The sequence below is a fragment of the Schistocerca americana genome, chromosome 7, assembly GCF_021461395.2.
Source record: "Schistocerca americana isolate TAMUIC-IGC-003095 chromosome 7, iqSchAmer2.1, whole genome shotgun sequence".
NCBI lineage: Eukaryota > Metazoa > Arthropoda > Insecta > Orthoptera > Acrididae > Schistocerca > Schistocerca americana.
In genome coordinates, this window is record NC_060125.1 from 258,956,770 (window position 1) to 258,970,913 (window position 14,144).

At 46.3% G+C, this 14,144-nt stretch overlaps 1 protein-coding gene across 2 annotated transcripts in view; it reads left to right on the forward strand.

The window, feature by feature from the left end:
* LOC124622456 (probable 4-coumarate--CoA ligase 1) overlaps positions 1 to 14,144 on the forward strand; it is a 169,579-nt gene that overhangs the window by 99,504 nt on the left and 55,931 nt on the right. The gene's annotated exons all lie outside the window — the stretch shown is intronic.

Sequence of the window (14,144 nt, forward strand, 5' to 3'; positions counted from 1 at the left end):
GCATTATTGTGGCCAAGATAGACACGAAGCCAACGCCTACTACAGTAGTACAAGTTTATATTCCAACTAGTTCTGCAGATGACGAAGAGATTGATGAAATGTATGATGAGATAAAAGAAATTATTCAGGTAGTGAAGGGAGACGAAAATTTAATAGACATGGGTGACTGGAATTAGACAGTAGGAAAAGGAAGAGAAGGAAACGTAGTAGGTGAATATGGATTGGGGCTAAAAACATGAAAAAGGAAGCCGCTTGGTAGAATTTTGCACAGAGCATAACTTAATCACAGCTAACACTTGGTTCAAGAATCATGAAAGAAGGTTGTATACATGGAAGAACCCTGGAGATACTAAAAGGTTTCAGATAGATTATATAACGGTAAGACAGAGATTTAGGAACCAGATTTTAAATTGTAAGACATTTCCAGGGGCAGATGTGGACTCTGACCACAATTTATTGAAACTGCAAAAAGGTGGGAATTTACGGAGATGGGACCTGGATACACTGAAAGAACCAGAGGTTGTATAGAGTTTCAGGGAGAGCATAAGGGAATAATTGACTGGAATGGGGGAAAGAAATACAGTAGAAGAAGAATGGGTAGCATTGAGGAATGAAATAGTGAAGGCAGCAAAGGATCAAGTAGGTAAAAAGACGAGGGCTAGTAGAAATCCTTGGGTAACAGAAGAGATACTGAATTTAATTGATGAAAGGAGAAAACACAAAAATGCAGTAAGTGAAGCAGGCAAAAAGGAATACAAACGTCTCAAAAATGAGATCGACAGGAAGTGCCAAATGGCTAAGCAGGGATGGCTAGAGGACAAATGTAAGGATGTAGAGACTCATCTCACGAGGGGTAAGATAGATACTGCCTACAGGAAAATTAAAGAGACCTTTGGAGAAAAGAGAACCATTTGCATGAATATCACGAGCTCAGAAACCCAGTTCTAAGCAAAGAAGGGAAAGCAGATAGGTGGAAGGAGTATATAGAGGGTCTATACAAGGGCGATGTACTTGAGGACAATATTATGGAAATGGAAGAGGATGTAGATGAAGATGAAATGGGAGATATGATACTGCGTGAAGAGTTTGACAGAGCACTGAAAGACCTAGGTCGAAACAAGGCCCCGGGAGTAGACAACATTCCATTAGAACTACTGATAGCCTTGGGAGAGCCAGTCCTGACAACACTACCATCTGGTGAGCAAGATGTATGAGACAGGCGAAATTCCCTCAGACTTCAAGAAGAATATAATTCCAATCCCAGAGATAGCAGGTGTTGACAGATGTGAAAATTACCGAACTATCACTTTAATAAGTCACAGCTGCAAAATACTAACGCGAATTCTTTACAGACGAATGGAAAAACTGGTAGAAGCCGACCTCGGGAAAGATCAGTTTGGATTTCGTAGAAATATTGGAACACGTGAGGTAATGCTGACCGTACGACTTTTCTTAGAAGAAAGATTAAGGAAAGGCAAACCTACGTTTCTAGCATTTGTAGTCGTAGAGAAAGCTTTTGACAATGTTGACTGGAATATTCTCTTTCAAATTCTGAAGGTGGCAGGGGTAAAATACAGGGAGCGAAAGGCTATTTACAATTTTTACAGAAATCAGATGGCAGCTATAAGAGTCGAGGGATATGAAAGGGAAGCAGTGATTGGGAAGAGAGTGAAACAGGGTTGTAGCCTCGCCCCGATGCTATTCAATCTGTATATTGAGCAAGCAGTAAAGGAAGCAACAGAAAAGTTCGGAGTAGGTATTGAAATTCATGGAGAAGAACTATAAACTTTGAGGTTTACCGATGACATTGTAATTCTATCAGAGACAGCAAATGACTTGGAAGAGCTGTGAGGCGGGGCGTGAGTCGTGCTTGTGTAGCTCAGTTGGTAGAGCGCTTGCCCGCGAAAGGCAAAGGTCCCGAGTTTGAGTCTCTGTCCGGCACACAGTTTTAACCTGCCAGGAAGTTTCATATCAGCGCACACTCCGCTGCAGAGTGAAAATCTCATTCTGGAAACATCCCCCAGGTTGTGGCTAAGCCACGTCTCCGCAATATCCTTTCTTTCAGGAGTGCTAGTTCTGCAAGTTTCGCAGGAGAGCTTCTGTAAAGTTTGGAAGGTGGGAGGCGAGGTACTGGCAGAAGTAAAGCTGTGAGGACGGGGCGTGAGTCGTGTTTGGGTAGCTCAGTTGGTAGAGCACTTGCCCGCGAAAGGAAAAGGTCCAGAGTTCGAGTCTCGGTCCGGCACACAGTTTTAATCTGCCAGGAAGTTTCATATCAGCGCACACTCCGCTGCAGAGTGAAAATCTCATTCTGGAAACATCCTCCAGGCTGTGGCTAAGCCATGTCTCCGCAATATCCTTTCTTTCAGGAGTGCTAGTTCTGCAAGTTTCGCAGGAGAGCTTCTGTAAAGTTTGGAAGGTAGGAGACGAGGTACTGGCAGAAGTAAAGTGTGCGGACGGGGCGTGAGTCGTGCTTGGGTAGCTCAGTTGGTGGAGCACTTGCCCGCGAAAGGCAAAGGTCCCGAGTTCGAGTCTCGGTCCGGCATATAGTTTTAATCTGCAGGAAGTTTCATGTCTGGAGTGTTATTGGGAATGTTCCGCATTGTCCGTCGCTGACATGACAATCTCACTACTGTTTTTCATTTCCTTTTTCTACTTTGTTTCCCTTCTCCTATCCTTCTTCCGCTCAACCTCAAAAGTTCGTATTTTTCTTCTTCTTCTTGCTCCCTGTGCACTCCTGAAGGCTAGCCCATGCATCTGAAGCGTAACTGGTGACTAGGTAGTGCGTAATTGCCATCCCTAGATCGACAGGTAGGGTTCGCATGTAACCCCTGGTACAGGCCAGGCCCAGGTAGAGCGGATTGCCTCAGCTGCTACCTTCCCAAATTACCGATTGGTCCCTCTGTCAGGTGTTTCGGCGGTGTGACTCGAGGTTGAACTGTCACCTAAGGTGGTTGTGCCCCCTTGTGAAGGCTCCCCCAGTTTGAAGGAGCGCAGCATCAGATTTTCTCGCAATGACTCAATCATTTTCACAGTCAACGTCTACGAAATGTAAACGGAATAAGGCTAACGATTCAAAGACACCTCCAGCAGCACCTCTGTTCCTCGATGTTTCAAGTACTGTAGACGGTCAGTCCTTCACGATGGTAAATCCATTTGTTTTTCAGAAAAGTGTTGATGCAATGGCCAGCCCTGTGAAATCCTGCTATCGTTTACACGTCACTTTCTTTTTGGAGACTACTTCTGATTCTCAAACACAGCGACTGCTTGCCGTCTCCCTTCTCCAGGGCTATCCTGTTCATGTCGAGGCCCATAGAACTTTGGATTCTTCCCATGGTGTTATTTACACTAGGCTGCTCGACAGTTTGACAGAGGCCGAAATCCAATCATACCTCTGATCAGCATTTCATTGTAATCCATCTTGTAATCCACCTTAGTGCCCATACACACTCGTTTCCTCATCTTTGATAGAGTGGTGCTTCCGTCCATGATCAAAGCAGTCTATGAAATTTTCACAGTCCAACCATACTTTCCTAACGCAATGTGCTGCTACCAGTGTCATCGTTTCAACCAGATTGGAAATTCTTGTCGACACCCACCCAAATGTGTAACCTGTGGCAGTGGTTTGCACAATGGTGATTGTCCACCTCCATCTCCCTGATTCATCAACTACAATGGCGGTCATGTCGCCTCCTCTCGAGATTGTCCCGCGTATCTTGGTGAACGGACTGTCCAGGAGATCTGGGTAAAGGAAAAACGTGTCTTACCTGGTCGCTCGCAAGTTATTGGCTAGCCACAAACCCTGCTTTCTATGATCTGCCACTTACAGTTCTGTTCTTACTACATCTTACTACAGGACATGGCCACGCAGACATGAGACCTCAAATTCAGCTCTGAGGTTGTGAAATCGCCCAGTGTCAAGGTCGCATCGCCATCCCCTTGCCCAGCTGTGCAGCAAGCCATCAAACTCTCGCCTCAAGGGACGAAGCAACCAGCTACACAACTGGCAAACCGGAAAGGACTGAAGGAATACTCCCATGAAGACTACCTACATCCCTACAGCCAACCAACACCTGAGTCTTCCTCTGATAACCGGAAATGCAAATGGTCTTCTCCTTCGCCCACTCGAAGATCCTCTTTGATGGTGCCACAACATGATTCCTCAACCCGGCCGGCCTCCGTGTCGCCGGTGTGCACTACCAACCGTTTTTCTGTCCTGGATTCCACAGACCAACTACCCAAGAAAGCAGATGCTTCTATGGACGTAACGGAGCAGGATCCTCCTGCCCCTGTGACCTGTAGCAGCGAGTCTTCAGACTGGTCACTCGGCAGCTGCCAAGGTGACGACTCTTCATTTTCTCCTCATCCTGACTCCTCCAATGGAACGTTCACAGCAGTCGATCCCACAAACAGGATTTGCAGCTGCTTTTGGAATCGAAGCGTCCCCTTGTACTCTGCCTGAAGGAAACAAAATTGAGTCCTCACTACCGCTTTGAGCTTTTGCATTTCTTCCAGTCCGTTTTGACCTTTCCCCTGAGGTCGGCATTCCCTTCATAGGGTACGACATTCATAGTCAACCCATCGCCCTGACTACCCATCTTCAAGCTGTTGGAATTCAGCTGGCCGGAGTGGCCGTGCGGTTCTAGACGCTACAGTCTGGACCCGAGCGACCGCTACGGTCGCAGGTTCGAATCCTGCCTCGGGCATGGATGTGTGTGATGTCCTTAGGTTAGTTAGGTTTAATTAGTTCTAAGTTCTAGGCGACTGATGACCTCAGAAGTTAAGTCGCATAGTGCTCAGAGCCATTTGAACCATTTTTTGGAATTCACCTTTTCCTTCCTCACCTGACTTTTTCCCTTCATACCATTTACAACCCACCATCATTCAATGTCACTAGGGCAGCTACCTCACCCATTTCTGCTACTCAGTGACTTTAATGCACATCATCCCATTGGGGTTCTACCAGAACCTGTCAGAGAGGTGCCCTCTTGGCTGACCTCCTTAATCATCTTAACTTCTTCTGCCTTAACACCAGAGCACCCACATTTCTTTCGAACTCCTCACTCATCTATTCCCATTTGGACCTATCCTCCTCCATCGCCCAACTTGCCCATCGTCTCTAATGGTCCGGTCTTTCTGACATCTACTCGAACGACCACTTAACATGTGCTATCCATTTGCTGACCAACCCCACTGCCCTGGGTGCACTAAGACTGGCCGGTGGCTTTACTCCTCTGGCGACCTTCGAAGAATATGATTTCCCCAGTTGCGATGACCAGGTGGAATATTTTACAAACGTTATCCTTACCGCTGCAGAACATTCCATTCCTCGTACTACTTCTTTACCACGCCGTGTCCCAGTCCCTTTGTGGATTGAGGCCTGACGTGAAGCAATTCGGGCGTGGAGATGTGCTCTCCATGTTTTCAACAGTCATCCTATGCTGGCAAAATGCATTCAATATAAACACTTGCGTGCACAGTGTCATCACATTCTTCGGGATAGCAAGAAAGCTAGCTGCATTTCATTCACTAGTTCTTTTACCAGTTCCACCCCTTCCTCTGTCGTATGGGCTAATCTCCGACGGCTCTCTGGGACCAAGATCCATTCCCCAGTTCCCGGCCTAACAGTAGCAGACAATGTCATCGTGCACCCTATTGCTGTCTGCAACATCTTGGGCCGCGATTTTGCGGCAATTCGAGATCTTCCCACTATAACCCTGCCTTCCCCCACGAAAACGAGTGGAGCTGGCTCAGGTGATGCCCTTCACTTCTCAGAATCGTAAGTGTTACAATGCTGCCTTTACTATGGAGCAGCTAGATCATGCTTTCAATTCATCCCAATCCTCCGCCCCTAGGCCAGACGCTGTCCACATTCAGATGTTGCATCACCGTTCTCTTGTGCACAACCACTTTCTGCTTAAGACATACAACCGCATCTGGGCAGAGGGCACATTTCCCAGACACTGGCGTGAAGGCACCGTCTCACCCCACCTATGCCCGGTAAGGACAAACACCTTCCTTCTGTCTATCGCCCCATCTCTCTCACCAGCTGTGTTTGCAAGGTGATGGAACGTGTGTTTGGTGCCCAGCTCGCATGGTGGCTCGAGTCTCGCAATTTACTAACCACTGAACAGAAGATTTCCAGCGCACCGTTCTGCAGTTGACCATCTCTCCACTTTGTCCACCCATATCATGAATGGTTTTTTGCGGAAATCCCAGACTGTGGCCGTGTTTTTCGATTTGGAGGAGCCCTAAAACACCTGCTGGAGAACAAGTATCCTTCTCACTCTCCACTCTTAGAGCTTCCATGGCTGCCTGCCCAGTTTCCTTGAGGAATATTTAAAAGACTGAGTTATCAAGGTGCGTGTGGTTTCTGCCTTGTCGGATACATTTATCCAGGAAAACGGTGTGTCTCACGATTCCGTCCTGAGCGTCGTCCTCTTTGCTGTCTCCATTAACCCTGTAATGGCCTGTCTCCAGATGGGCATCTCCAGCTTCCTTTTTGTTGACGATTTTGCCATCTATTGCAGTTCTCCAAGGGCCTGTCTCATCGAGCAGCGTCTTCAGTAATGTCTTGATCATCTTTACTCTTGGAGTATCGACAATGGATTTGGTATACCCACAGACAAAACCGTTTGTACAAATTTCTGGCTGCACAATTGGTTTCTCCCACCATCTGTACATCTTGGGCCTGTTGCCCTTCTGTTCATTGAAACTACAAAATTCCTGGGGCTCATGCTCAATAGGAAACTCTCTTGGTCCTCCCATGTGTCTTACCTGGTAGCTTACTGTATGCGGTCCCCCAGTGTCCTCAATGGTAGTTGCTGGTGGGCAGATCGAATCCATTTGCACCAGTCCCTTGTCTGTTCGAAACTAGACTACGGGTGCTTTATTTATGCATCTGCCCATCCGTCCCTCTTACGCTGTCTCAACACTACCCACCATCGTGGCATTCGTTTGGCCTCTGGCGCCTTTTACACTAGCTTGTTTGAGAGATTGCATGCCGGAGCTGCTAAACAAACTACCACTGACCTACCGTCGTGATTTTCTCCTCAGGTGGTATGCATGTCGTGGCCACCCATCCTATGCGTCCTTCTTCGATGACTCCTTTGATCGCCAGTATGGGGCGCGTCCCTCTTCTCTGCTACCTCCTGGAGTTCGCTTTCGACACTTGCTCTGGCGGCTGACCTTCAAGCAACTTCCACCTTTTCCTGTGGGTGTGAACCCCTTCTCCATCTTGACTTCTTGTGGCGGCCCGTGTTCACCTTGGCCTTCATTCCCTTCCTAAGGACACTACTCCATTCTCTCTGTATCGCCTTCACTTTCATAACCTTCACATGGAACTTCGCGATAGTACCTTTGTGTACGCCGATGTATCTCGGGCTGACTGGGGCGTCGTGTATGTTTTTGTGATTGGCGCCGACGTTTATCGGCTTTCGGCACACTGCTCAGTATTTACGCCCGAGCTGTTCGCCCTGTATCAGGCTACACAGCACATCCGACGACTCGGGCTTTTCAATTGTGCCCTCTCCTCAGACTCTCTCAGCACCCTTCGAAGTCTCTGTGCACTGTACACCGCCCATCCCTTAGTGCAACGGGTCCAGGAAACCTGTCACTCTTGATGGAGCCACAGTGATGTTTATGTGGGTTCCTGGTGTAAGTAGGCTGTTTAGGTTTTTTTATTGGTAACGCCACCTCTGTATGAAAATCACTGGCTGTGCTGTGTGCAGTCTGTGGCTGCTTTGCATTGTTGTGATACTCGCCATTGTAGTGTTAGGCAGCTGGCTGTGAACAGCGCGTAGCGTTGCGCAGTTGGAGGTGAGCCGCCAGCAGTGGTGGATGTGGGGAGAGAGATGGCGGAGTTTTGTGATTTATGTTGTAGAATTTTTCTAGTACTAAGCTATATTCACTATGAGGAGGAATACTTTTATCCTCAAATATAAGTTGCATTAATAATATGTTATTTTCTTTGTAAAGTTGTTTACAATTCTGTTCTGTTTCAATGTTCATGTGTGAAATTAATGTTTCGAAAACTATTCTCATTATTTTATATATTTACTTATGTCACAATTCCTGTAACTCTGATGGATATGTTATTTCGATTCTTTTGTAAAGCCTGTACTACAAATGTTATCTGTATTGTTATGTTCTTTAATGATGTATTTTGTACCTTTGTAATTTTATTTTCATGTTGTAAATTTATAATTGTATAGACACCAGTTCTTCAAATTAAGTTCCATTTCACTGCACACGTTTCTGTTGGTCATAGTATATGGACAATATGTGAGAAGTAGGGACTGTTAGTGTTTGCACGTGTGTTAATAATTCAGCAAGGGACTGGATAACAGCATTGCTGGTTCTAAGGACATTTCAAACAAACTTTTTGTGAGTGGACAAGTGGTGGTTTATGGACTTGCTACATTATCCGCAAGACTCTTCAATGGTGATTGTGCACCTGCACAGTCACAACAGATGGCTGCTGACCATCTCTACAAGGACTGCAGTGGGTCTGCATCTATGATGACCCACCAATACCATTATTTCTACTAGGACTACAGTGGGTCTACACCTTTGATGACTCACCAATACCATTATTTCTACCAGGACTACAGTGGGTCTGCACCTCTGGTGGCCCACCAATACCATACTCTCTACCAGGACTACAGTGGGTCTACTCTGTGATGACCTACCTACCAATATTCTTCAAAACGTTGAATGATTCTGCTGTGGGTTTGCTCTGTTGTGGCCCATTATCTGTCAGCATGTCAAGAGTCAGCACTGTCTTTCCGTTGGAAGGACAACGCTACTTCTTCAAGACTGCATGGATATCCACTACTTCCGTGTGCATTTTCTTCTACCGCTCAGACTTTGAGAAAAACACTACTATTTTACCGTGATGAACGATCAGGACTGTCTTTCTGGACTGTGAGAAAATTTGAGCTTTTGACCAACATTGTATCAATAAGTGTGTGCATTTGATTTCTTTGTTATTGTAATTATGAAAAAATTTTTCAAATCTGTATTGGCCACTGCCCAAACCAATTTGTAAAATTTTTTGTGGGGAGCATGGGGGCTATGTAAGTAGGCTGTTTAGGTTTTTTTATTGGTAACGCCACCTCTGTATGAAAATCACTGGCTGTGCTGTGTGCAGTCTGTGGCTGCTTTGCATTGTTGTAATACTCGCCATTGTAGTGTTAGGCAGCTGCCTGTGAACAGCGCGTAGCGTTGCGCAGTTGGAGGTGAGCCGCCAGCAGTGGTGGATGTGGGGAGAGAGATGGCGGAGTTTTGTAATTTGTCATGAACTGCTACATATATTATGACTATTAAGGTAAATACATTGTTTGTTCTCTATTAATATCTTTCATTTGCTAACTATCCCTATCAGTAGTAAGTGCCTTCCGTAGTTTGAATCTTTTATTTAGCTGGCAGTAGTGGCGCTCGCTGTATTGCAGTAGTTCGAGTAATGAAGATTTTTGTGAGGTAAGTGATTTCTGGAAGGTATAGTTTAATGTTAGTCAGGGCCATTCTTTTGTAGGGATTTTTGAAAGTCAGATTGCGTTGCGCTAAAAATATTGTATGTCAGTTTAAGGACAGTCTTGTATAACTGTTCAAAAAGGGGACGTTTCACTGGTCATGTCGGTCTTCCAGGAAACGAGGCTCATGACGCTGCTGCCTAGGCTGCAGTCCTCATGCCTCATCCCACTAGTTCCTATACTCCTTCTGTTGATCTCTCTGTTGCCGTCTGTCAGGAGGTGGTGTTACTTTGGCATCGCCACTGGTCCTCCCTTCGTGGGAGTAAGTTCCAGGTATTTAAGCCTCTCCCAGCGGCTTGGACAACCTTCTTTCGGCCTTCTCACCGCAAGGAGGTCATTTTAACTAGGTTGCGTATTGGGCACTGTCATTTCACCATCACCATTTGTTAAGTGGCGCTCCCCCACCACTTCATACACATTGCTCCCAACTTTCAACTGTCCTCCATTTCCTGACGGAATGCCCATTTTTAACCGTTGACGTTTTTAGCAAACGACGAGTGGGCTGTCGGCCGCGTTTTAGTTTTTATTCGTCACAGCAATATGGTAAAGGCTATTTAATTTTGAGTCCTGGATCTCCGTTTCTCTATGGTGTATTTTATAGCTCTTACTCCACGTCCCTGTTTTTCACTGTTTCTCTTACGTCGATTGGGATTGACGTGTAGTCGTTTTTTAGTTCCTCTGTGTTCGATAGCTTTGATTTGGGCGCGTGTGACCCCATTTGTTCTTACTCCTTAAAACAAAACGAAACAAAAAAAATCCTTCAATCCTTCGCTTTCACTGAGGATAGCAATGTACGAGCAGTTAGCGAATCATATCATTGACATCCTTCCATCTCAGATTTTAATCCCACTCTAAAACCTTTCTTTTAGTTCCGTCTTTGCCTCTTCGATGTATGGATTGAACAGTAGATCCTAAAGACTACATCCCTGTCTCACACCCTTTTTAATCCGGACCTTTCGTTCTCAGTCTCCCACTCTTACTGTTCCCTTCTGGTTTTCGCATATATTGTATACCACCCGTATTTCCCCATAGCTTTACTCCTGTTTTTCTCAGAATTTTGAACATCTTGCACCATTTTATATTGTTGAACCTTTTTTCAAGTCGACAAATCCTATGAACGAGTCTTGATTTTTCTTTGATCTTGCTTTCATTATCAACCACAAAGTCAAAACTGTCTCTCTGCTGTCTTCAGCTTTCCTAAAGCCAAACTGATCGTCATCTATCAGGGGACTCAACTTTTTTTTCATTCTTCTGTATATTATTCTTGTCGGCAACTTGGATGCACAAGCTACTGAGCTGACTGTACTGTAATTCTCGGCTCTGCTCTCTTCGAAATAGCGTGGATGATATTTTTTCCGAAAGTCAGATGGTATATATCGCCAGCCTCTTACATACACAAAAGTGAATAGTCGTTTTATTGTCACTTCCTCCAATGATTTTAGAAATTCTGGACGAATCTTGTCTATCCATTCTACCTTATTTGATATTATGTCTTCCAAAGCTCCTTTAAATTCTGATTGTAGTACTGGATTGCCTATCTTTTCCGTAGCGACTCCTGTTTCTTCTTCTATCATGTCATCAGACAAGTCCTCCCTCTCATAGAAGCCTTCAGGGTACTCCTTTCCGCCGGCCGCTGTGGCGGAGCGATTCTAGGGGCTTCAGTCCGGAACCGCGCTACTGCTACGGTCGCAGGTTCGAACTCTGCCTCGGGCATGGATGTGTGTGACGTCCTTAGGTTAGTTAGGTTTAAGTAGTTCTAAGTGTAGGGGACTGATGACCTCAGATGTTAAGTCCCACAGTGCTTACAGCCGTTTGAACCATTTTTACTCTTTTCCAAATGTCCGCTCTCTCCTCTGCATTTATGAGTAGAATTTCCATTGAATTCTTTACCCTTTTTGATGTACTTTATATACTAAGGTGACAGAAGTCCTGGGATAGCGATACGCACAGTGCTATCGCGTACACAAGGTAAAAAAGGGCAATGCATAGGTGGAGCTGCTATTTGTTCCCAGATGATTCAAGTGAAAACCTTTCAGACTTGATTATGGCTGCTCGACGGGAATTGTCAGACTTCGAACACGGATTGGTAGTTGGAGCTAGTAGCATGGGACATTCTATTTCGGAAATCGTTAGGAAATTCATCATTCCGAGATCAGCAGTGTCAAGTGTGCGTCGATAATAACAAATTTTAGGCATTACCTTTCATCACAGACAACACGGAGGCAGACGACCTTCACTTAACGACCGAGAGCAGCAAGGTTTGCGTAGAGTTGTCAGTTGTGAGACGTAAGACGATCTTATCCGTTAGTGCAGTGCTGCGAAATCTGACGTTAATGGGCTATGGCAGCAGACGACCGAAGCGAGTGCCTTTGGTTAATAGCACGACATCGCCTGCACCACCTCTCATGGGCTCATGATCAGTCCGGTTGCATCATAGACGACTGGAAAATCGTGTCGTGGTCAGATAAATCCTGATTTCAATTAGTAAGAGCTGATAGGGTACGAGTGTGGAGAAGACACCACGAAGCCGTGGACGAAAGTTGTCAACAGGGCATTGTGCGAAGCGGCGGTGGTTCCATAATGGTCTGGGCTATGTTCACATGGAATGGACTAGGTCCTCTTGTTCAATTGAACCGATCATTAACTGGAAATGGTTATGTTCCGCTACATAGGAGACCATCTGCAGGCATTCAGGGACTTCATTTTTATGGATGACGATGCGCTTTGCCATGTCACCCGGCCGCAACAGTTCTCACTTGTTTCGTAGAACATTCTGGACAATTCAAGCGACATTAAACCCATCGATCAAATGGTTCAAATGGCTCTGAGCACTATGGGACTTAACTTCTGAGGTCATCAGTCCCCTAGAACTTAGAACTACGTAAACATAACTAACCTAAGGACATCACGCACATCTACGCCCGAGGCAGGATTCGAACCTGCGACCGTAGCGGACGCGCGGTCCCACACTGTAACGCCTAGAACCGCTCGGCCACTCCCGCTGGCCCCATCGATCATTCATTGGACATAATATAGAGGTCATTTCGTGTACAAAAACCTGTACCGGTAACATTTTCGCAGTTATGGACAGCTACAAAGGCAGCTATGGAATTCGCGCACAGGGTTGCCTCTCTGCGATGGATATGGCTGGTCTTCCTGTTTTCCGTCGCGGTTGGAGCAGATTTCCATCTTGGCTGCTCCGGGGTCCCAGACTTATATTAGACTTGACTAATTTTAAGAACGATAGTACGTCAGATTTTACATTCTTATCTCTGTTTTTTAACATTTTAGATGTGCATCATGGTTTCACCGTCATTTACACTGATGGCTCCAAACAAGGGAATTTCCTCGGCTGATCTGTAGTGTGCTCTGATCATGTTATGCGGATTCGCCTCCCTGATGAACATACCGTTTTCGCAGTGGAGCTCCACGCGATCCTGAAGGCAATGGAGCAGATGAATCGTATTCGGAGCAACCGGTTTCTCATCTGCTCCGATTCTCTTAGTGCCTTACAATCACTGCAGAATCTGTACCCAATTGAGGAGATGGTCCAGCTGATATACGACCAACTGTACTTGCTCCAGCGGCGGGGTAAGGAGTTGACCTGCTGCTGGGTGCCTGGTCATGTAGGAATATGGGGCAATGAACAGGCCGATCAGGCTGCCAAGGAGGCCTGCAGAGAGCAGGATGTGGTCCAGTGTCCTATTCACTTGCAGTCTGTCATTTCTGCACTCCACAAGAAATGCATGGACTTGTGGGAGGAAAAAAGGCTGGCAGTGACGGCCAATAAACTGCCGTTGGTGAAGTCAACAACTCGGCCGTGGCGTTCCTCCTGCCGGTTGCTCACGCGGGAAGAAGTGACCCTCACGCGTCTTCGGATCGGGCACTGTCCTCTCAGACATAGCTTTCTATTACGGAGGGAGGATCCCCCGTTTTGTGATACTTGTGGTGTGCACATCTCTGTCCGCCACATTTTAACAGACTGCAGCCGCGCGGGATTAGCCGAGCGGTCTGTGGCGCTGCAGTAATGGACTGTGCGGCTGGTCCCGGCGGAGGTTCGAGTCCTCCCACGGGCAGGGGTGTGTGTGTTTGTCCTTAGGATAATTTAGGTTAAGCAGTGTGTAAGCGGTCGGTACATATTTTTCCAACCTCGTTACCTGTGTTTTCAGTTCTGTTTTATCTTCCATTTCTGAGTATTTTCTTGATACCCGTCTCAACCTGTTACTGAGCTGGCGCTGAAGACCTTGCCGTCGTGCGAATATGCAACCCTCTCCATCCATGTAAAGGCAGCATGGCTCAATATTTCTGCAGGGAACTTCCAACGGCTTGTTGAGTCCATACTACGTCGAGTTGCTGCCACTACGTCGGGCAAAAGGAGGTCTGATACGATATCACGCGGTATCCTATGACTTTCGTCAAGTCTGTTTATTGCTCACAATAGGTGCAGCGCAGTTCATCTTTGCTACAGATGGTTCAAATAGCTCTGAGCACTTCTTCTTCCTTCTTTCACTGGTGCCATGTCCCGCACTGACGCCGGGTCGGCATTGTTAGGAACGGATTTGGCAAGGTTAGTGGAAAGGAGGGGCCGGATGCCCTTCCTACCGCCACCCCGTA